Genomic DNA, 22311 nt, shown 5'->3' with positions numbered 1-22311 from the left:
TAAGTGGAATAATCAATTACTTTCTGAAGGACTTCATTTTTCTCACAAGCCAAATTCCAATCTTTTTCTGTCAAAAATGAATCCTATTCACAAACTGCATCCACTACGGCAACACACTCGATGTCCTCAGAAGAGATAGCCTCATCGTCATCTTTGAGCATTGATAATCTTGAAAGGCAGTCCGCTCGGAAATTCTTACCGCCCTGAATATGCTTAATATTGAAAAGAAACTCTTGTTAGCTGGATACAAACCTCATCAACCTGGCTGACACACAATAAGAATTTACCTTGTCAAAAATATAAATCAGGGGTTTGTGGTCCGTTACGAGTTCAAATTTCCGGCCCCAAATGTACATTCTAAATTTCTGCACAGCCCACACATGCCAATGCTTCTCTTTCGATAGTACTGTACTGTTGTTCGAATGACCTGAGTAATCTTGATGCGAAAGCTACAGTTTGCTCGGGACCTTTTACTCTTTGTGTAAGCACTGCCCCAAGACCTTAAATACTAGCATCTACGGTTATGATAGATGTACAATTGTCCCTGATAACATGTAAGGCTTGTGTAGACCGAATCAATTTCTTGACATCACTGAAAACTTTTTCTAGGTCAGTCGACCAGCTAAAACTTTTACCTTTCCCTAGAAGCATGCGTAAAGGCTCAACTACCTGAGCGTAGGAGGGAACAAACCTGGCGTAATATCCGGCCAATCCTAAGAAAGAGCGTAAGGAGTCTTTATCAGTGGGGTGTTTGGCATCCTCAATGGCCCTAATGACTTAAAACTTAGGCTTGATCCCTTGATTGGAAACTGTGTGACCCAAATACTCTAGTTCTAGGACTGCGAACTTACACTTATCAGTACGTACATTCATATTTTTTGACATCAAAATTGAAAGAACTTTTTTTTAAATCATATCATGCTCCTCTATTGATTTTGCATAAATCAAAATATCATCTAAATAAGCCTGTACGCCACTGAATTTAGGAAACCGTGTATCCATGAGTTTCTGAAAAACACTCCCAGCCGACGCTAGGCCGAATTGAAGTCGTAAAAAGTTGTATGCCCCAAAGGGGGTAACGAAAGTTGTTAACTCTTGAGATTCTTTTGATAAAGAAACTTGATGATAAGCCGATCTCAAGTCGATAAGAGAAAAATATTTAGCACCCCCCCGATTTGCTAATAACTCATGGATTTTAGGTAGAGGGTGCAGTCTACAATAATATTTTTGTTTATAAGCGTGCAAGTCTGCACAAAGCCTAATTTCACCAGACTTTTTGCGTGCGACTACGATGGGTGCAACCCATTGTGAGGAATCAGTAGGTTCTATCACCCCTTGATCACACAAACTCTTTAAAGTTTCCTTCAATTAATTCCTCACACTTAAAGGGACGTAGCGTACTTTTTGCCAAATAGATTGAGTCCCAGGAACTAATTTAATGCGGTGTTCAAAGCCCTTAACAATACCAAATCCAAACCCGCTGTCAAACTCCTTCAGCAACTTGAAGAGATACAATGTATCTAGTGTGAATTAGAATCGGCAGGTGGCGCTGTTGCATGTACAACGTCAGCGCGTGCAGCGTTCCTCAAAAGAAAACATGCCGAATCGCTTAAGGAAATGCGCACTATCCAATTACATGCGATAACGTAGAGACGGCAAAGTGTGGCCAAGATCACTGGCCAATTAGAAAGTGTCTCTCACGAAAAGTACAACCGCCTAAGGTCCAGGCACTCGTTAGATCTGAATGTGTCAATACAGCGCGGGCCAATGGGACCTCCGTAAAATTAAAATATCACATACCTTTTCCGGGCAAACCCTTGATAGACAGCAAAATCAAAGTCCAATCTGAGAACATTGAGGAACAGGTCATAGAGAATCCAGACTTAATGAGATGGTAAGCCGATAAGGGTTGACGAAGGATGTGAAAATAAATAAATAAATCCTTTGCGTGGGTGTGGGTGGAGTTGCTCCCCGATCGTCGCCATATGTAAGATTAAGTAATCCAGTCATGTTTGAAGAAGGAGTTTATTAAGAAATAACTCCACCCAGCGTACAGAGCATCCCTCCAGTGGAAAGCACGGAAGGTAACTGAGGGCATCGTTCGAACCCCCACCAAACGGATCCACCCTGCGTGAGCCACATATTCAAAACAAAACAATATACATTTCCAAACATGAGATATCACGCGCAACACGCGCGTGCACAAATGAAAGACAATAAAACATTGCATGGTACTCGCACGATGCACGTTTACCACTACAGTCTCATAGGCGAGATTTGCCAGTGCTTGTTCGTGAATGTGCTGAATGACTAATTACAGGCAGTGCATTTCAGTACCTACTCATAAACATGGGCACTCAAGTTTGTACCTCTTTGGGCTGGACTGTTCCTATTAAAGCAGGACCAAGGTTGATTTGTATATTGTTGAGTCTAATCTGAGGAGGTGGAGTGGGCAAAAGAACGATGGATTGGAATGCTACCCTAAGCGGTAGCCAGTGGTTTGACTATTTGCAAGAATTCCCACATCTTTGTGTGTGTTCAATGTACCTCTACTCAATCACCTAGGTGAAAATTCTACCCTTTCACTGCTTTCTCTGTGTGCTGTTGTTTTCCAGGACATCCTGGCCGAACAGTAACCAAAGGGAAAAGAGCTGAACTACAGCTCCGTGCAAGATTCCTTTTGATGTGTGAACAGATGATCAGCATGGAGGAGTCCCTGTTTCTTTCCCTCCTAAAGCCACTGCAGTTAACGTGTAATGACTTTTACCTCGGGACAAAAGTCTTCAAACAGCCACTGCTCGCATCTCCAATGACAGCCTCAGTGCCTAGTTCCAAACTGCTTACTGGCCACATTAGCGCTACGTATCTTATCACAGGACTTCTCTGTTCTTTACACAGACCTCTTCATCCCTTGATTCCACTGCCAACCTCTAAGAATCTGAAGCTCCATGTGATCCTGGGCAGGGGGACAGATCAATACATGCTAATATCTTTTCCGTTTTTAACTTCTATCTAATATCTTTCCGATTTCTGTGTGCCACAGCAGTATGCTGCAATTATTGCTACCAGATGAAGGTATCAGTGGGGTTCATAACTTTTCCATCAATGCTCACTGCTCCTAATAGAAAGTGGCTGGCTCTTTCAATGTTAAAGTGAGTTAATCTGTGCTTATGTCAGATATACCTTTGCATCCACACAGTGAGCCTCTCTCGGTCATTAACCTGCGAACTCTGCCCCACTCCTGCAGTGAAATACCCATAACATTTCCTATTTCCTACCTCCCTTCCCGCCAAGAAAGCCACTACACCTTTCTTCGTGGTGGTCATTTGTTGGCCGCAGTTTATTAAGGGTTACAAGGAAACAGGTATTACTTGCATTTGCATGTTATGTCATATACATTTCCTTGCCAATGTCTCTTACCCCTTTTGGGGCGGTTCTTTTGTAGGTTGGGTTTCCTTGCGCTTCCTCAGCGTGGGAAGGGGATATTCGTTGTCCCAGAGTTAGGCTGCCTCGCTACCTTTCGGACCTTGTTGTGCCCTGCCATCCGGCGGGGGCTTGGCTGCGAGCGCCGTCTCTGCCTCTTCCCCTTCCCTTCGTCGCATGTCACCCAGCCGTGAGGCATCCCAGAGCCGCTGTCCTTAGGCCACCTCACCCAGCCGTGCGGCATCTGAAGGTGAGTGTACCTATTCTGGCACACCGCTCTCCGGTGTGCCTCCGTACCAACCGTTCTCTGCGCAGCCCTTCGCCGAAGCTCCTTCCCTCTTTCAGCCCTGCGACAATGCTGATCCCTTGGTGTGGGTAGGTGGGTCAAGATTCCTTCGCGCCGTGCTGCTCCCCCCGCTCCTGTGCATAGGAGTATCACTGGGGGGAGCGCGCTTTTATGCCCCCCCTGCCATGTATTTCCTCACCTGGGGAATACCCCCATTGGGGGGTTTGAATCTCGCTACCCCCCCCATTGGCCGGCGCGCGGTGGCGGAAACCAGGGGGTGGGGGAGGGGAGCCCGGCCCTTCCGGGGTCCCCTGCTTACTCGGGAGACCCCGTTTTCCCGCATTTCTTCTCCTTCCCGGGCCGTCTTCCTCCCCCTTTGTTGTTTCTTCGGGGGCTCGCCGCGTGGTTATGGCGACGGCTCCCTAGCCCCTACGGGGGTCCGCCTCTGCAGAAAATAGCTGCTGCGAAGAAAGCAAGACACCATATTTGTAGGCTTGGCTTAGAGACTGCTTTGTTTTTCTGCCACACTAATGCTTTAAAGCATGCATTAAAATATACATACGTTTTCATGTAGGGGCGTTCTTTGGTTCAGCCTTCTTCACCCATTGCTCTAAGTGGCACCGACTTTCACAACTTACCTCCGTCCAGCACGATATACAGCAGGATGCAATGAACCCGTCTGCTTCAGCAATTGGCTCAATTTGCAGTGTGTGGCAGCCTTTTGCTTGTGCACTTATGCACATTTGCTTAAAAAACGAGCCCAATCCGGTGCCGGGGATAGTAGGCCAAGCTTTGCTTGAAATTATTTTTCATCATTTATTTTTGTGATGGATCATTTTGTACTTTTTTTGCAAACCTATTCTCATCACCTTCAAACGGTGGCATTTTCTAACTTTTTCTTACTTTTTCAATACCTACTGCATATGTTTACAAAAACCCTCCTCACCCAGCTTTATTTTTATTTGATCCCTCCCCTACGCATTGCTTCCCTCAGCAGCTTCTCCTTCTCACCCACCCCTTTGCTGACCTATCATTCTTCTTTTAAATGTATTTATTTTTCGGAGGGCCCAGAAGCTGCCATTCACCACAGCGCCTCTCAATAGTACACAAAGCAAGTTTGCTCTAAAACATTCTTAACTCCTTTGTGATGCAAGTGGTATCTGCTATCTTGAATCAGTAAATGAAAAAAATGTACCTGCGTTATAACTCTTGCTGAACATACATCAATACGCATGTGTGCGCCAGTGGAATGACCGTGGCAGCGTCATCACTGGCTGCACAGCTTCAGCTGAAAGCATCTTGTTTTTCTCGTTGCTACACACCATCGGTAAAAGTCACTTGTGGAGGGCCAGGACAGGGGGGCACAAATGACTGACTGCACACCTTAATGCTTAATACAGGCTCTACCAAACACTTAAATCCCTTTCATTATCATGACAGTGCATAAGAGCACTCTATAAAGTGCTTTGCTACACACTATATCTTTTGCCTACCATACAGTGAAGACAAACAACCAACAATGGACAAACCTACACGTTTTCAATAAGGTACAAAGTCTCACATCCTCTGGGCTGGCCTTGGTTTATCTCTGAGGGCATTCCAGGTCTTTCAATTCTACAGGCACCCTCCATGCTTCCACGCTTCATACCCCAGGATACACACGGCCTCCTCCTTCTTAATGTCCACAGCATCCACTGTCCTTTCTGCACCCATAGTCTTGTCACTGTCCCGCTGCATGCTGCCTTCTTCCTCCAGTTCTTTCTGGCGGCTGTTTATCCTCATCACAGTTGCCTTTTTAAACAATGACACGTTTCAGGTGACACTCTCAGCACCTCACTTGGCAGAGACCTTTGTTCCCTGCGGTGTCACTGACTACTCACGGTGTCCATTCATAGTTTCATTAAAATTAGCTACCAGGCTGGCTGTCCCTGACCAACGTATAATCTCCTCAGTGAATATCAGGTTTCCTGTCCTTACACGTTTGGGTTGCATTAGGACTGCTGTTACCGCTTCTTGCTACATTCATGGTTGATCTCGACCAGAAGCCGTCCAGGAACCCCTGGGGACTCTCTTGAATAGTGCACTGACTGGTGAGTGAAGGGCTCGGTTGACATTGTTCTCTGTGGCTACGCGCAGCGCCTTGTTCAACGTACGCATGAAGTGCTTCACCTTTTCATTTGCTTAGGGCCAGTGAGGTGTTGTATGTGCAGTTCTTGCATATATTCCTTGGTGTCCGTTAGAGGGTGGTCCTTTATTTGTTTTGAGAGGGACAGGGACCTCAGATGCCGCAAAGATCTTTCCTAATTTAAGCTTTATTTCCTCAAATGCTGATAGCTCCACTGTCTAAATTGCAGGATATGTGGAACACACATCCATGAGGATGAAGAGTTGCTGACCATCTCGGGTAAACTGCAGAGGTCTACAATCACCCCCATCCCTTTCCCTGGTGATTGGTACTGGTGAAATGTGTGCGTTGACAAAGGAGGCGGGTTGCGATCATTGGTCCTGTGAGCTTGTCCATCTGAGGGAACCATATTTTTTTCAACAAGTGGACTTTCATCTTGGCGATTCCTTGGTGGGCTAACATGATAGTGCTGCTCTGTAGATCCTTGGGTATGATCATTTTGACCCCTGTCAGAAGGTCACCTTTCCTGTCAAAATCGGTTCATTCCTGATTTTCCATACCTCCATCTGGTTTCTTGTTGTGCAGTCTTTGCCAGCTGCTGCACAAATCTGCACTTAAGGGGTAGGCTATTTTCTTCCAGGGAAAGAGCTCTCGGGCAGGCTTTCAGCGAGATGAAAAGTAGGAAGCCTTCTGTTGCTCTGTCATCTGGTGTTCTGCAATGCTGTTTGATGGGTGTCGCAAGAGGTAGTCATCAATGTTGTCCAATCCTGGCCCGTATTTGATCTTAGAGTTGCCCTGTTGATGTTGAAGATCCCACCTCTCCTTCTGGGTAGGGGAAACTCTTGACATTCTTTTGCACAGTGTGACTACTGGCTTATTGTCCATTAAGTAGTATACGTTGAAACGTTGCATGCTCACCGGATTACCAGAACCTTGTGCTCAATTTGAGAGTATCGCGTATCAGTGTCCATGAGCACTCTGTTGGAGAATGCCTCATGGTTTAAGTGTTCCTTCTTGGAAGAGGACTTCTTCCCGCCCAGCAAGGCTGGCATCCACTTTCAGGCTGTCTTGGCTTGTGTGTCGAAGTATCGCATTGTGATGTCTTTTATAATGGCATTCTTTATGTAGTTTAGTGGTGTTTTATGTTCACATTGCCAGGACTATGTTGTTGCTGATTTGGTGAGGTCTCGTAGGGGTAGGAATCTGGTGGCTAATTTTGCAGTGAAAAGGCCTCAATAGTTTAATTCCTAGGACGCTCCTGACGTTTGAGGCAGTTCTGTTTGCTAGTGCCTTTTTGATGTCCTCTGCCTTTTTTGGGTCGATGCTGAGCCCCCTGTCTGAGAATATGGAGCTGAGTAAAGTCACACCCGCTTCTCTGAGGCGCTGAAATCTGACATAAGAGACATCAGTTAGGCTCTGCCAATGTCGGTGCATAGTTGAGCATGTCATTGCTCTGTTTTAGGTTGCCCACTAGTGTGTGTAAAGTCTCTCGTATTGCAGACTCAAAAACTTCTGTGGCTGAGGAAACCCCTGAAGCTCCGTCTCTGGTGCTGCCTCAACCCGATGTATGTTGAGAACACCATGATGTACTCCATGTCTTTATCCAGGCTTAGCTGGTGGCACCCAGCATTTAAGTACAGCTCAGAGAACCATTTGGCTTCATTTAGTTCTCCCAGTATGTGACTGAGGGTTATGATCTCTTCGTATCGCAGTGTTGAGTAATCACAGGCCGATACATATTTTGATGTTTTTGGATAAGTTATGCTTTGAGGTTACCTCCCTGGGGTACCCCACAACGTGGGACTAGACCCTTTCTTGATCACCCCCATTAGTTTGAGGCCCTCCAGCTTGACTTTCTTATTTGAGGGAAGTAGGACTCTTCTGTGTCAGTGTGATGGGCTTGATAGTGTCATCAAAGTGAAGTTTTGCCTTCAAACACCATTAGTCCCTTGAAGAGGTTTTGGAACTCACTGAGAATCGCATTGACTTCTCTTGTAGTGACACAACATGCAAATGAGATCAAGCCAGTGTTATACTTTTCCTACGAAATTAGTAGGACTGTGTATCTGGCAACATAGACTTATAAAGTACAGAAACTTACTTAGTTGACGAGTATTTATCAGAGACTATTGGCCTAGTTCCTATCTAGCCCACACTGCTCCTTCTGGACACCTAACCCTACCAGGGTGACAGATGGTGTCAGTAACTTGGAACTTTACCACTCTATAATTCCCCAAGGAATGGTTGAAACAGATGAACCCTTTCGATGTTTCACTTTTGTATGCCCAGTGTAACACAAGAAGGATACAAATTGAAGTTTTAAAACATTTATTTCAACAATCACATTCTTGAATAGAAAGATTGTGCTGCAATTATTAGACAGAACACACAAAGTGACAGGAGGCAAGTGATCACCTTGGGAGATTTCTGTTCCAAGGAAAAATTATTCACTAAGGGAGTACCACAAGGGTTTAGTCTGAGTCCGACATTGTTTAATGTGTACACCACCCCTCTAATTAGGTTGATATCATCATTTGGCATTGACGTGGTGGCTTATGCTGATGACATGCAACTGATCCTGGTCCTTGAAAAAAGATACTCAGGACTGGGAAGAAAATCTCAAATGCTGCCTGACGGCCACATTCGATTGGATGGGGAAGAACCACCTGAAGTGTAACACGGGCAAGACAGAGATCATGCCAATGGGCCCACAAAATAATTTTGTCCCCAGATTATGGTGGCCTGAGAAGGTGGAGATTCCACCTCATACCACCAACTCGGCTCGTAATCTGGGGATCAATTTTGACACCACCCTGTCTTTTAAGCAACATGCCCTGACAGTGGCAGGGACCTGTTTCGGCATCATCAAGGGGCTAACGAAGTTTTTCGATCTGCTTCCTTTGGCTTCTAGGAAAACGGTAACGGTCGCCCTTGTGACGTCAAGGATAGACTATTGTAACAGCCTATATGCAGGCACTAACAAAGCTGTTACTCACAAACTCCAGATGGTGCAACACGCAGCGGCTAGGCTGGTGTTGAAATGGCCGAGGAAATCATCAGCGTCAGCTGCATTAAAAACCTTGCACTGGCTACCGATCATCAACGGGTCCTTTTTAAAATCCTGATTATCACTTTCAGAGCCATCCACTCCCAAGGGCCGAAATATCTACAGTGAAAGTTCGCTAGGGACCAGCCGATGCGTACCTTGCAGTCCTCAAATGCCAACCTGTTGTCTGTCCCGGCCTTTAGACTTAGCACGAGAGGGGGCAAATCACTGCCAGTCCTGGGATCCAAATCCTGGAACACTCTTCCCCCTCACCTTCGGGCTTTAGACAGGAAAACCGACTGCCGAAAGGCACTGAAAACCTGGATTTTCAACTTACAGGACTCCCGGGCTAGAACACTAGTATGACAGTGGGAAAAACTAGTATAAGCAGCCTGACCATGTGATAGATATTTTGGTCATCAGTGGCGCCTAGATGCTCCTTGGGGCGACAGCTGCGCGATATAAATGCATCATTACATTACATTACATTCCAAAGCATTTGTCATCGCATTTCAAGAATGGTGAAAAAGATGAACAGTTAAGCAATGATAGTGCTCCTATGATTATAGTATGTATATATACTCCTACCTTGTATTACCTACATTATGAAGAGCATGGTGGGAGTACCCTTCTCTAACAAAAGAGAGGGACCCAACAGGCCAAAGGGGTAGGGTACCAGAAGACAAACTGTCAATAAAGTTTTCCCCTTTGGGTGAACTAAAAAGTAAACCACAGTTTTATACTAAACATACAGAAGATTCATCCACTTAAACACAATAAGGAGCAGTAAATGATAAACATGAATCAGTCATACAAACACCTTGTACATTTTATTTTTGGGTAAATTAAAAACAGTTTAAAAAGCAATACATCATTACATAAAAATGGGACAGTACATAAGGAAAATAATTCCAATTTGAAAGGGGAGAATGAAAACACCAGTTTCAATGGAAACTGGTGTTTTCATTCTCCCCTTTTAAATTGGAATTATTTTCCTTATGTACTGTCCCATTTTATGTAATGATGTATTGCTTTTTAAACTGTTTTTAACTAATGGAAAAGCTTGATGAAACACTGCGTCCGAAATGCCTAATTTAATTTGCCACTTTACAGAAATTTTTTCTAAATCATCAGTCAGTCTTTCTATGAGGTCGCGCTTAGAGAAACTTGCAGCCCCTCCCAATAGGCTGTAAAAAATTCCTAATTGGGAGATATTTAAAAAAAAATCCTTACGGGTAAGATCAAAATCTAATCCAAGGTGATTATATGAAATAATACCTGAAGACGAATAAAAGGCCCCTAATTTATTGATCCTTGCATTAAACCATGTAGTCCTATAATAGTCTCTAACTATCTCTGGTAAATTCTGATTAACCTGAAGGGGCGTATAAAAATTCAGTCTGCCAATACCCAACAATCGACGTACTGAAGTCCAAACCTTATAGGCAGTTTGAAGAGTCTTAATACGCACCCTTTTATAGTACCTGAAGTCTAACTGCTGCCGTAGACAATCCCAAGCTTTTGCACCAATTAGCATTTCATAGGGAGAGGGAGGATCCAACACATAACCACTGGGGCATTCCTGTAAGAAAACCACGCAAAGTAATAGGGTGGTAGCCCAATAAGATAGTTTGAGATTAGGAACAGCCCATTCCCCTGCTCTCTAGAGAGTGACAGAAACCTTACGGATCATCTTGGCCGCGAGTAAGCCCATAATAATTGTGAGTAAATGCCATTGAATTTCTTCAACCACTGATTAGAAAATGCTAGAAGGATAGCTCTCATTAAATACAACATTTTGGGGAAGATCATCTTGATTATATTACATCTACCCACCAGGGATAGATCTACATTGTTCAGCCTACCTAATAATTTTTTTAGTCTTCTCTGCCAGAGGAGATATGTTTTCTTTAATATACTCATCTAAATTAGCCGTTATGGCAACACGTAGATACACTGCACTTTTAACCACTCTAATGTCTGCCAGGGAAGTATGCTCATTGATAATAATTTGAGTTTTTTTCCTTATTTAGAGAATACCCTGAAATAAGCCCAAAGATCCGAGCCTCTTGTTCAACTGCCTTAATAGGCCGTTCTGGATCGGGGGTAACCAGAGCGATGTCTGCATAGGCTAAAACATTAGTATCATGCCTTTGCAAATAAACTGGGGGGATTGCTACATTCCTTTCCAAACTCCTTGTAAAGGGGTCAATATTCAATGCAAATAACAGAGGGAAGCATGGACAGCCTTGCTGTATCCCGCTCGAGATCTTGAATTGCTCGGTCATTTCCCCATTAATGTGTAGGCTGGCAGCAGGTTCAAGATACAGTGCTTTTCCTGCCCAAATAAAATCTGGCCCTATCCCCATTCTTTGCATGGAAGCCCAGACCAAATGCCAGGAGACCCTATTGAATGCTTTTTCAGCATCAAGCATGATCACATCAATAGGGTCCAGCATCAAAAAGAGAAATAATCCTTCTAATATGAGCTATCGTACCTCTCCCAGGGATGAATCTGTGTTGCCATTTGGAAACTATCCTATGGGTCACTTGAGATAAGCGAGTAGCTAAAAGTTTTGAATACATTTTCGAGTCCCCGTTAATTTAAGTGATCGGGCAGTTGGAACCAAGCTCTTGAATGGGTTTGTTCTTCTAAGGGAACATGATCATTTTAGCGAGGGCCCATGACCTAAGGGGCTCTGCCCCTTTAAAAATGTGCTCAAACAGGACTGTGATCAGGTCCTTGAGTTGATTTGATAATATTTAATAGAGTTCAGTGGGTATTAAATCAGTACCAGCGGCCTTCCCATCAGGTAAGCTAGACAATGCTAAGAGGATCTCGTCCCAGAACAGAGGGTCATTGAGCTGTTCTTGCTTTTCCCTGGACAGTTGTTTCAGCGGGAAAGAATCTCTAAATATCTAAGGGTTTAATCCTGTATCTGGTGGGCCTCCCTCTCAGGTCCTTCAGAGTATAATACTTGGTAGTAATTCTGGAAGGAAGCCTCAATCTTATTTGGATCTGATACCAGTCCAAGTACTGGTTCTCTGATTACACCTACTTCCTTATGTATAAATTCCTCTCTGGTTTTTCACTACATTGCTAAGCTTTTCCCCTGTGAGCAGCTAATTTGGCTGCTGATTTTTTTTGGCAAGAATTTCCCGAATTGGGAGGAGCCAAGATGGCAGCAGAGACGGACGTATAGTCTCCCGGCTCCCCGAGCCTTTGTTTCCTGCAACACTATCCTGTCCTTTATCCTGCGATAGCGCTACCGCGGGATGAAGAAGAAAGCGCGCTGTTGTTGAGGATGTTTCTCCGGTGTCCCTGCCTGCCTGCTAGCCGGAGATATTGACGTGCTGACCTGTCGGCTTTGTCTAGCCCTGGGACCGGAACCCGTGTCGCTGTGCACCGCCGGAGGCGGCTGGAGCTCCGTGGGCTGATCGATCTGGGGCGGAACGGGCATCCTGTGCCCAGCTGCTTGCTGTGGAGAAACCTGCACTAGCCCCTTCAGTGGAACGTGAACATCAACTGATTGGGAGTTTACTCTGCTGAATCTCCTTTGTGTGACGCTGAGGTGAGCCGCGCTGTTCTTTTCTTTGTCGGCGTGGATCCGGCTGCCGTGGCTCACCTCTGTGGTTGCTCCTGCCTAGAGTTGCATGGAGGGAGACTTTCACTGGTTGTCCCCCAATGTCAGCGGGCCCTGACTGTATCGGGAGATTGGACCCCAACCGCCCATTGTATACTTCGCCTACGCGCTTTTGTGAGCCCCTTGGTGGAATCAACATGGCGGCCGGCTCCTTTGGGGTGATGGTGGGTTACACCTCGGATCCTGACTGTGTCGCCCTGGGTGGACCCGAGCGGAGTGTGGATCAGTGTGCTGCGCCTCGAATTGTGGATACGAGGGACCACCAGTCTGTTTACACCTGTGCCTCTGTCCTTGCCGCACTTGCCGAACTGAGGGCAGAATGGCGTGAGCTTTCTCGAGCGCTAGGCGTGCAGCTGGATGAAGCCGCACTCGACTCGGGGTGTGTATCGTCTGCCTATTTTCCTCGCTGCTCTAATCGGCCCCCACTATGCACTGGCCGAGATACAATGTTGCCGCGCGAACGCACAGCGGAGCAATTGTCTGGCAGTGAAAATGCTTGCGGTCTGTTGTCCGCCTACTCCAGCGATACTACAGTGTTTCCATTTCTGCCGAAGTTTTTGGTCTCGCCCACCGCATTGATATCCCTGCTGCTGGCGCAGCGACTGGTTCTCTTGACTGCCTACGTTATGTAAGCTACGTTCTCCTTTCTTTGTATTATGCAACATCAGGCGAACCTGGGAACGCCACTCTTCTGGATCGATGGCACTACTTGTGACTGGCGATGTCCATTTTGTTTTTGGGCATCTTCTATCTGCCGAGTGCGGCCATCTTACCCCTTTGTTCTGTCTAGGGCGGGACCTCCTCAGAAGCCATTTTCGGGGGGACGCTTACGGTCTGGCCAGGGCTAGGGGGCCTTTTCCTACGAATTGTGTCTGATTGGCGGGTGGTGACTCGGGATGGGACACTTCTTCAACGCGTGCTGATGTGCTATGGGATGTCTCTCCCTATTTCACTCCGTACTTGATGCTTTCTAACTTTGCTATTACATATGGGGTAGGAGGTATTTTATGGCTGGGGAGTCCGGGGGACCTGGTATTTGGCCCTCCTCGGGTATTAAAAAGTCCTCTTTTTCTATTCTTCCTTTCCTTTGTCTCTATATTTCGGGTTCTTTATTGGGCGACAGGCACACTGCCGGGGGGGGGGGGGGTAGGCCGTAGCCTCTGCATGAGTGTAGGGTGGGGGGTGGGAGGTTGGGGATTTCGTTTCTTCCATTTTTAGTTTCTATGGGCCTTATTTTCTCCCTATTTATCTGCGCTTTTCTTTCCTTATTTCTGTTCTGGGTCCGCGACTGGGATCAGTAGGGGGTGGGTGTCGGTGTACATGGTGCACAATGGCTGGTTGATGATCTTGTTGTTTCTATTCTTGAATTGCCATACTGCCTGGGGGGCGTTAGCTTCCACTGTTGATTTCACGTGATAATGTTGCCTGCTCATGTTGTGAAGCGATTGCACGGACTCAGTTCTCCTTGATTACTATCCTTCATTGTTTATATTTGGAACAAAAAAACCCTTAAAAATTAACCTTCAATGCTCCTGTTTCTCGGCGACACGGTGATATCAAGTGTAACGTTAATTGATTGTTGTTGTGGGCCCGTATTTGTCCTTCTATTAATGCACAATAAAGGTTTACAAAAATGTAAAAAAAAAAAAAAAAGAATTTCCCGAATTGCGACCTTGGCAGACACCACCACCATTTGAGCTTCCTCTACCTCAGTCCTCTGCTGCAGTGGTGTAACTAGATTTTCTTCTGCCCAGGCCAGGTTCAGTTGACGGTCCTGTAGAATACGTTTCTCATCTTTCTCCTGCTTCAAAGGAAACTGAAAAGTTTCCCTCTGAATACACACTTTCGGGGTCTCCCAAACAACTCCTAATGAGTCACTACCCTTGTTCTTTCTCAAAAATGTGGGAATCCACTCTTTCATATGTTTTCGGTATTCATTATTGTACAACAATGTCCTCTCAAAACTACAGGGAGAAACCTTCTTTGCGAACCCCGCCCCCAGAATATCGAAAATTAGAGGATTAAGGTCAGATCGAAATCTGAAGTAACATTCAATCCTACCTACTTGTAATAGAGAGGAAGATACAAAAAAAATCCAATCTTGCATGAGATTGATGTGGGGCGGAATAAAAAGTAAACCCATGTTCTGTCAGCCTTAGACTAGACCAAACATCCCTGATGGCATGTGTCCGGCATACGTTCTCTAAGGATTGGAATATTTTCGTTTTACTCCCTGTGTCTCACGACCCAATTCCTTAGCAAACCCTTCCGTGTGGGTTTCTTGCAGACAAATAATGTTTGCGTATAACAGTTGAAGCCCTTGAAAAACTCTTTGCCTTTTCCTGGGATCATTTATCCCACAGATATTCAGAGTAGTGATCCTTGATTTCCCATTTCCTGACATCACAACAGCCATGTTCCCTTCATCTCCATACCATTCCTATGTGTTTTTTAACAGGACTCTAAGCCTCGCAAATTGAAAAGAAAATCAACAGCAAAAAAAAACGTAATCCCCCAATCAGAAAATATTCCTTGTGTGAGGTCAACCCACCCGGACCCCAACCTGCCTCCCCACACCCCAACCAGACCCCAAGCCCAGCAACCCTGCAATCAGACGAAGCCTGAATAAAGGAAAGCTGAACCAACTACTCCAGCGCACATTCCACCCATGCCAAAGGAAAGACAAAAAAGTAAATAACTTCTGATTACCAAAGACAAATTTCTATTGAGCTGATACCATTATATCACATGGTCAAAAAACACGCGTACTAAGGAGTACTTGACTTTGGATAACTGTGACTACCTTTCCCTAATGAAGTTCCTTAAAACTTGGGCTTGAATTTCAGAAGTGAAGCTACGAGTTTGCCTGTTAACAACAAATCCATGAGATTGTTTTAGCATTAGGGCGAGCTTGATCATAAACAAATTGCCTCAGCAAAAAATTGCCAAAATTCACCACAATTACTATAGGTCTCTCAGTTTTGTTCGTCGGGTGCGTCTTCATCATTAGGAGGATCCGGTGTGCCCTTTGAATTTCCAGATCCCTGTCCCATTTAATCTGATCTGGAAACGTGCCTTTTAAAAGGTTCACCATGAATAGTCTGGTGTTGCCCCCTCCACTCCTTCCGGGATCCAAAGAAATTGCAAATTGTTCTTCTGTTGCCGGTTCTCTTGATCTTCCAGCTTTGGCATGACGTCGGACCTAAGGGCTTCTAGAGAGATGCTTTGAGTTTTCAGAGAGTTTCCGTCTGGCCCTCCACCATTATTAGTCAGTCTGCGATATCTGCACAAGTTTTGTTCAATTTCCGGATCCCCCTGCAACTTTTTAGAAGCAACTCTCGCCCGACGGCTTTCATTTCCTCCAACATTTGTTTAATAGAATAAAGAATACTGGTGAGAGAGGATTCCCCGGGCTCACCAGGTAAAGCACCATGTCCAATACCTGGAGTGCCAACATCATTTTGGTCATGATTATCTCGATTGGGATAGGCAATCTGTGTGGCGAGTAATCCCATTTCAGTTGCCGGCTACTACTACTCCTGTTCCCCTTTTTCTTTTTTTGCAGGCATTTATTTAATTGTGTCATCAGTAGATCAGCAGTTGAAATACTGCTGTTTGTATCAGACACCTAGTCATCACTTAAGGATATATTGCCTTAATAAGAAGAATCCGATCAGGCGGCCATTGAAAAAAATATTCTCCCTGGGCATCTCAGGAGAAAAAGGCATTTAGAAAGGAGCCTGGAGCTGAAAGCAGGGGTGATCATATTTTTAGTACATATATCCGTTTTTTACCCCCATTCTGCTCCCTGAAAGGGGTCCTATGGTGGTAGATCATAGTGTAGATTCAGTAGTAATTTGAGGACCATCCTGCACCACAGTCTGAGACCCTTGCCTGAGATAGACTACCTGTTCTGGGGGCTGAAAAAACTTGGTTTTGCCTTTTGGACTCAGCTGTTATAATTATTCCCTGGCTATTCCAGAGTTCAGCTCAAGGAGGCAGTCACTGCAAACCACATCACCTTGGTGGCCCATTACCTGGAAGGGTGCAAACAAGCTTGCAATAAAGGGCTGCAAAGACCCACCTTGCAACTGCGCCTTGCAGTGTGTCATCCGCAGGGAAGTTTTCTTCCCCCCTGTCTTCCGCTGGCTATTGGTAGGGCCCTCTCGAGGTTTGCTTTCCTTGGCGTGTTCGGGTGTATTTTGGGCGCTGCTTTTTTTGTTTTTGTTGTGTAAGTACTCCACTAGAGTGCATGTGTTTTCCAGCAGTCTCCCTCATTTTCTCTTTCCCCTTTGCTGCCTTAATGTTGCTGTTGCCCTGCCTGTGTGCTATTTCAGTGTACTGATTCCCCACCCCCATGTTCTTACCCCTCAACCCCTGGAATTATTTTTCACCCATCTGATTCTTTGCTCCACCAGTTCCACAGTGAACACTCTATCCCTTTCAACCTTTTGCTCCCCGACCCATCCATGCCCCGCGACTTCATTCCCCCACCCACCCTGTGTTGCTACCCGCACCTGTGCCCTACGTGTCGACTCCCCCACCCTCCATGTTGATTTCTTTCCCCCCGCGTCCGCTGTGTTGCTTCACCCCCCCAACCATCAGAGTTGTGTCTCCTCCCTTCTGTATTGCTTCCCCCACCCATATCCTCTACATTGATTACCCCCCTACCTGGGTACCCAGGTTGCATCTCCCCCACCCCCGGTGTTGTTTCCACCCTACCTTTTAAAAGAAAACAAAAAAACACCAGCATCGTTTTGTAGGCTCCTGCATGCTTCTTGCGTGCTCCTACAAAATGATGACTGGTTGCGTCATAGGCTTTTATTTCTTCTTCTTTCTTGCATGACCAGGACCACATAACTTTGGACAACAAGGCTCATCCCACCAAACAGTAAAGTACACGACTTTAACATAAAAAACAAGTTGTACACAAAGGCACACGACCACAGCTGGCTCTCCGCTATAAAGAATAGAGAATCATTTGGCAGAGAACAGCCAGGTTAGACTCTCTTTAAGTGCTGTTTATTACTGCAAATAGATTTGTGCCGCTGTTTCCAGGCAGCAATTCTAAATTTAGCAGCTCCTGATAAAAGCTACATTCCTGAGAGTTCTGCGTCATCTCTTATTCATATACGAAGCAGAGGGTCGCGTTCAAGGGTTAATTCACAATTCAGTGGCAAGCTCTTTTATCACACTTCAGGTGATGAACTGCTCTTCTGGGTAAGGGTAAATTGCCTTGTCCCATCTTTATTAATGTCACTATTAATAGTAATAACGTTATTAATAATACAAATGGTTTGTATGTAGCACTTGACTCACTTCTATTTCATTTAATTAATAGTTGTTACTATTGCCCCATCTGGGTGTTACTATTGCCCAATTTTGTGGTACTCCTTATACCAGCTGCATTGGGAAAAAAGCATTGGCAAAGCCAAGTCGTGTCGCTGATGGGAGCACTACGTGGTAATTACATACCACTTGGAAGCCATGGATCTTCTTGCCTGTGTGAATATTTCTGTTTCCAGAAATCCACACCCAGACCAATGGTGTCCAGCTGAACGAATAGCAGGCAGATTCCTTGTGGCCATTTTTAACAGTCTGGGTAGTTGGGAAGGCGGGAAGCCCCTGGAGACTTAACCCAGTGTATTGCGGAAGTTTTATAGACACGTTCACAGAGGCTGTCAGGAGGTGTACTGTCAGTGCATAATAGGGTCCCATGTGGGATAAGTGTGTATAAAGGAAGGGTGAGGGGCAGGTGCTCATGGTCTTCAGTTTGATTCTGAACTTGCCAAGTTGAGATGGATGCCATTGGATTAATCTCGAATTCAGGGATGATGATGGGTTACTCTTGTGTCAATGGGTGTTGGTAGCCCCACTACATGTGTGAAGGAAGTCCACGTTGAGGTCATCGCCCACGATTCCCTTGGATTAGAGGTTGGTGGGATCGTTCCGTGACAGGCAGGAATCACCCATTTGGCTGAAGTTGAGAAAGTCTTTGTCTCTGTAGATATAAGGCATTTCCATGCAACTCCAACTCCAGCTGCAGTCCCGGAAAGCAAAATGGTGAGCAGGAGCCGATCTGGGTGTGACCTCTCTTGCCGAGCTACTCTCGCTTTACAGTGCACACGTTGAGCCCGCCCCTTCCTGTCCGCGCGCCCTCCAGAACGCAGCGGAAGTAAATCACGATGGTCACGTCAGAGGCCATGTGTACTTCAGGACCAGAGACATTGGTTTGTTCAACTAACTTGATGCCTGATTACAGGAGGCCCATTAAAGTGTGTGAGTGGTGCTTGTTAAATTTGCACCCTGTGATACATTTTAACAGGTCAAAGCTGCCAGAATTTAACAAGGGGAAAAGGCCTGGTAGGCTTGCTGATTTTTTGTGCTTTAATTTCCAAATTCTGCATATCGTTCCTCATGAGTGTATTCTATGCGATAATCATCTCCCTCTATAAATACCAAACGCCTCTGTGTCGGATTTGTAACGGGTGCGATAATTGTGGCATCCGACAGGGCCTACTTGTAACCGGCCCCTAGTGGAGAAACGAAAAAAAACCCTTTTGTGCAGTTTTACAAATGTCATTTTTTTGTGCGTGGTGGAAATTCTGCATTTGTAAATTACGCAAATTTAGGTATTCTGTCGCAAAATGCCTTTGAGTCAGGGCCAGCCTTTAGCATGTGCGAGCTGACTTCGGTTCAAAGAAAAGTGTGTTTGAGCGCTGTTTCTGAAGGCTGCTGGCACCATTGTCCTCTTTCTGTCTGATTTCCTTTCATAATGCTCCTTAATCTTGCCTCCTCAGTTTCCTCCGCCTCCTTCTTCTCTCAAATTGTTGACACTAAACTTGTACATATTTGTATATAGCTTCACTCTTGTATGTACGCACTGCACCATTAGCACTGGGTACCCATTGTCACTTTGAAACACCTGTCACTTCACAGTTATGCCTCACCTTGACAGCCCTTGAGAAATGTATTTTCAATATGTTTTGTGAAAATTCAAAAATATCAAATTAATATTATTTTTTGCAAACTAATTTGAAGTTTTTGTTGTACTCCTGTGTTCCATTATATTCACCTTGTTGCGCGCTGTGATTTAGCTCACTTTTACTCTGGTATATTGCTTATGCAGGGAGTCGGAATATATTGGTAACAAGATTAGTTGTCATTTGCAAAGTGATTGCCTTCTCCCCAACAGAACCACTGCAGCTTCACCAGGGCTCTATCTGAGCAAAGGCCAGCTCTTCCTGGAGTACTCTGAGGCTCATGAATGTCTGAAATTAGTTCCAAGCATAGGATAAAAGCTACAGGATCCAATCTGTGACTGTCCACATAGGAGATGGTTTGTGAATCGCAGATGTTCTGTCACTCGCAGGCCTACATGCCAATATTTTGGATAGGGCTCCCGGTTTCATGGTATTTATTTTTTTAACATTTCCGGCTGAATTTATCTTTTTATTTTTTCGGCCATCTTATTGCTATTTATCCATGTTTATTTTGTGTTCTGTGAACAGATGAGGTGATAACTTGTATATTTCTACATTTATTTAAGGGATAAACCCGCACTCCGACTTTGATGCATGCCAGGTTTTAGCACATTAGACAGCCAAAAATAATGAACCCACATAAAATAATTGGCATAATAACACAAATACATGTTGAAATCTGGAGTCATTTAAGCAGATCTCATTGAAGTTTGTAACTCCCCATGCTGCCAATATGTACCGCTTTGGGCCTGAAAGTCATAAGTCTCACCACGGAGAGTCACTCAAAAGAAGCCACATTATCTGTATTTTTGCCGCTTTTAAAAATAAATACAGACCGAAAACAATGATTTCTGTCTCAATTTATCTGTAAAAATCAGTAAAAGTGGAAAACAGGAAGTCAGAGCAGAGACAGCACCAGCAGTGAATACAGTCGGTTCTAGCCTCTTGCCTCTTCCTCGGCTCCAGCAGCTGTAGGGGCGGAAGGATCCTCGGTCTGTGCGGTGACCTTCACCCTCTGACCTCGGACGTCACCCCCGGCCTCGGATTGTCATCTTCACCGTCCCAGGCCGAGGGGGAGAGGGCTCTGAGCAGGTGTCTGCGCAGGCTTAGGCCATGCAGACTCCTTCCTAGCGCCAGGGACCGCCTGGAGTTCCACTTCCTGTGTCCTCAGATTAAAGTAAAAGACGGAGGTTCCTAGCTTCGCCAGCGAGGCATATCAGCGCATCAGCCCACCAGCCCACCAGCCCACCAGCCCAGCAGCGCACCAGTCCACCAGCCCACTGCTTGCCGCACCCGCTCCGCGGGTGCCGCTTCGTCTGTGGGTGTTGGTGGCAATACCATCAGAAGGAATATCGTTGGACCCAGGCGGCAAGGCGGTAACGGGCGTGAGGCACCAGCGGGGCTGCGAGCGTGCGGGGACTTCAATACCCAGAAGTCCCTGCAAGACCGACGGCTAGCTTCCGGTCCGCTCTCCCTGCCCCTCGAAGGCTCTTAAAAGTGTACCAGCACCTTTAGCGTGCGGGACGCTCTCTTACTTGTTTTCCAGACAGAGGTTCCTAGCTTCGCCAGCGAGGCATATCAGCGCATCAGCCCACCAGCCCAGCAGCGCACCAGTCCACCAGCCCACTGCTTGCCGCACCCGCTCCGCGGGTGCCGCTTCGTCTGTGGGTGTTGGTGGCAATACCATCAGAAGGAATATCGTTGGACCCAGGCAGCAAGGCGGTAACGGGCGTGAGGCACCAGCGGGGCTGCGAGCGTGCGGGGACTTCAATACCCAGAAGTCCCTGCAAGACCGACGGCTAGCTTCCGGTCCGCTCTCCCTGCTGGCCTGCTGGCCCGCCCCCGCCTTCTACGCCCCCTATATCATAACACCTAACTCCCGCAGCGCGGGACGCAGCCCGGGCGAAGACTGGGCAAAGACAGGGCCGTTTGAGGCCGTTCGAGGACGGCAGTGGATGGCCCTGGCCCTGAATCCCTGCTTTATCTTCTCCTAACCATATGTAAGGTAGGCGGTCCTGTGATTTTCTTCCCACTCTCCAGTATAGAGTGTTCGGACACAAGACTCAACATCTATCTTTTGTGAGGGTCATTCTGTTGTATTTGACTTCATAGTGCAGATGTCTACCATGCGCAGTAGAACCAGAAGTAACACCAAAAAAACTATGGCCGTGGCACAAGTGACTGGACCTATAGACCATTTCATCTCACGGGTAAATGAAACCATCGATAAGAGCATTATTCTGCTGGAAAAAAGAGTTTCCTTGGACCTTATGAATGCTAAACGCTCGTCCTTGGGCTCTATTGCAACTGCACACTCTCCTTCCCAGCAAGCTTCAAATAATTGTTCCCTACCCCTACCCCTAACTGCTGCTAGCACATTCACAGTCCCGAACGCTGTCGACCTATCAGTGACTCAATCTGACTCCGATCCATCTTATGTTGACCTTGAGGCTACTCCAGACCTAGAAGCCTGTCAACTATCTGATAAGCCAGAATTGAGTGCAGATAGTCAACCTGACACAGGAGTGGTTCCGGCATCGATTGATTCAGGGAGAAGGGCTACTATTACCACAAAGGTTGCGCCTAAGACTAAGGAAAAACCTAAAGCCAAAGTTAGGAACCACAACCTGATCTCGCCCACCCCGAATTCAGCATCAGGCATACCCTGCTGGGTCGAAAATATGGTAATAGACCTAAAATCAGATCTTGAAGCCACTATAGCGGCACAAATCAAGCCCTTAATCTCTAAGCTTGATAGGTTAACGTCACTAATAAATTCAAAGTGTGCTAACAAGATAAGTGGG

The 22311-nt window shown here is 45.9% G+C and overlaps 1 protein-coding gene across 3 annotated transcripts in view; it reads left to right on the top strand.

The window, feature by feature from the left end:
• Positions 1-22311, top strand: part of OXNAD1 (oxidoreductase NAD binding domain containing 1) — a 103622-nt gene that overhangs the window by 8577 nt on the left and 72734 nt on the right. The window contains exon 1 of one of the 3 annotated variants that reach the window (XM_086942188.1): positions 1834-1894. The exons of the other annotated variants lie outside the window; for them this stretch is intronic. The gene's annotated coding sequence lies outside the window, so the exon portion shown is untranslated. Of the gene's footprint in view, positions 1-1833; positions 1895-22311 lie in introns of those variants that run through there. 3 annotated transcript variants of the gene reach the window in all.

This window comes from Lissotriton vulgaris, chromosome 10 (assembly GCF_964263255.1).
Source record: "Lissotriton vulgaris chromosome 10, aLisVul1.2, whole genome shotgun sequence".
Classification (NCBI taxonomy): domain Eukaryota; kingdom Metazoa; phylum Chordata; class Amphibia; order Caudata; family Salamandridae; genus Lissotriton; species Lissotriton vulgaris.
This window is presented reverse-complemented; position numbering and strand designations above follow the sequence as displayed.